This window comes from Solanum stenotomum, chromosome 2 (assembly GCF_019186545.1).
Source record: "Solanum stenotomum isolate F172 chromosome 2, ASM1918654v1, whole genome shotgun sequence".
Classification (NCBI taxonomy): Eukaryota; Viridiplantae; Streptophyta; class Magnoliopsida; order Solanales; family Solanaceae; genus Solanum; species Solanum stenotomum.
The window spans coordinates 63,170,779-63,173,225 of record NC_064283.1 but is presented as its reverse complement, the minus strand read 5'-3'; the positions used below and the strand labels follow the sequence as shown (position 1 = coordinate 63,173,225).

The window sequence follows — 2,447 nt, the reverse complement described above, 5'->3', positions numbered from 1 at the left end:
CCATCGTCCCAAGGGTGTTTGTAGTTTTAGTTTAGCATGCATTTACATACACTCAACTACCCTAGTTCAAGACCCAATTCCGGACTTTCTATAATCAATCAATGAATCAAAATTCAAAGTGAAGGGAAAGTCGATTATATATATGTCACAAATGGAAAAGTCCCAATCAAGGAAGCAACATATATCATTTACAAATGACTTAAAAAGCATTAAAAGTTACAATAATTATCAATATATATATTATTTTAAAAGGGAGTTAAATATAATATATAATATTCAAGAAAGTCCCAATCTTGAATATTATATATTATACTTGGGCATAGTAGAAATTTTAAAAGTCCCACAAGTATAATATATAATATTGAAGATTGGGAAAAGTCCCAATCTTGAATATTATATATTATAATTAGGCCTAAACTCCCTTTTATAATATAGTAGAATATGCGCAAGTTGGAAAGGAAGATATTATTTTTTTAAAATTGTATAAGATTCATGTGTGAACATAAATATATTCACTAACATGAGTTGTGGTATAGTAGTGAGACTACTTCATCATTAATTAGAAATTTCAAATTTAAGGTCTAAATATGAAATCTTATTGGAAACGTTACCCCTTGAATGAACCTTGCAATACGTGATATGAATTTAATCAAAGCTTCAATACAGGCTAAAGACACCGAGTAAGAAACAAAAAGAATATATTCTTGAGTATTACCCATTTGATAAAGGTTGATCAATTAATTATGTTATTCTATTCAACTATCTTACTAGAGGGAATAAACACACGTCAGGTCAACACGTCTGCTTGACAATTTTGCCGCCTTGCTTAATACCAATTTTGCCAAATAGCAAATGAATTCGAGAACATTAATTCTGTTCAATATTTTCGTTTTTATTTAACTGGGAAATATTTGGGAATATGATCATTATGTATACACTTACATACTACATAATTTTTTGTCTCACATTAATGAACACTTATACAAAATTATGATCTAGAGTGTTGAAGAAATCTTAAGGATGTATATACCAATTTAGTGGTAGAGTCAGGATTTTTAATAAGAGGATTCAAAATCTGAGAAGTAAACATACGAATTAGTGGAAGGGAGTTTGACATCTGTTATACATACCTAAAAAAATAATTTTAACCATGTATAATTAAATAGTACGAAAGGGGTTCGGATGAACCCCCTAAATATGTTGGTTCCGCCACTGTATACCATAATGTATTTTAATTTAGATAAGGATGGGTCAAAAATGTCTTTAAACTATGTGAAATAAATAAAAATGTCCCTTGTATATAGTTTGGTTAAAAAATATTCTTACTGTCAATACTTTGGTCCAAAAATGTCCTTATTATTACTTAATGGTTTAAAAATATCCTTTTTCAAATAAACATATTATTTATTTCCTTTTTAAACACATTCTTTTCCTAATAATATTTTTTTGTGAGGAAATGTTTATCCTACTTCAAATTAAAAAAACATCATTTTATCATAATTTTGTTATCGTTATCTAAATGAAAATCAAAGATGAGTTTACTATTATCTTATATATATGATGTATTTTATCCGTTAAAAGGGTACCTGAAGTTATTTATTTTAATGAGATAAGGCACAAGTACCCCCTAGACTATGAATGAAATCTCAAAGACACACCTTGACTAAACTAAGGTATTATTAGCCCCCCACCCCCAAACTAATTTTTTTATAATTTTTTATTGAGACAAAGGTGAATATGAGGTGTGTTGGATGGTGGAGAGGACTGTTCAATGCAGAATATTGCTTATGAGATTTGTTTTCCCTATTTCCTCTAGGAAAATTAATTTCCTCATATTTAAGAAATTTGTGATTCGCTGAGGATATATTTTTTAAAAATTTTGATCAACCAAACATGAAAAACTTAATTTTTTTTTAATGAAAAATGTTATCCATAGAACACTCCCTAAGTAGGTGAATGACAAAAGGATTTGAAAACCAATTTGAGGTGCTTTGAAATAAAAAACAACTTTAAAATAAAAATTAAAGTGAACCGACAAACGTCTCTCGATTATAATTGACGAAGTCTATCGTTTCACTAAATTTAATCTACACTAAGGGTGTGTTTGGTATGATGGGAAATATTTTTCGAAAAATGTTTTTCAATTTTCTTATGTTTGATTGGGTAAAATGTTTTGGAAAATATTTTCCAAATCAACTCATTTTTCTCAAATTTAAGGAAAATGACTTCCATTCAAAACTTAAGGAAAACATTTTTCAAAACTCTCTTTCAACTTCAAATTATAATTTTTTTTATTGAAAAAATCAATTTATTTTTTTCCTATTCTCAAACCAACCCCCCCAACCACCCCCACCCCCACCCTCAAAAAAATAATTTTAAAGTTTGTTTTTAAAAAATGGTCTTAACTTCAATATTTTTTACCCCATCCTCACCCCCTACCCCCAGCT

General features: G+C 28.5%; 1 protein-coding gene across 1 annotated transcript in view; it reads right to left on the bottom strand.

The window, feature by feature from the left end:
• LOC125854672 (peptidyl-prolyl cis-trans isomerase FKBP20-1) overlaps positions 1 to 2,447 on the bottom strand; it is a 225,780-nt gene that overhangs the window by 206,140 nt on the left and 17,193 nt on the right. The window lies entirely within an intron of this gene.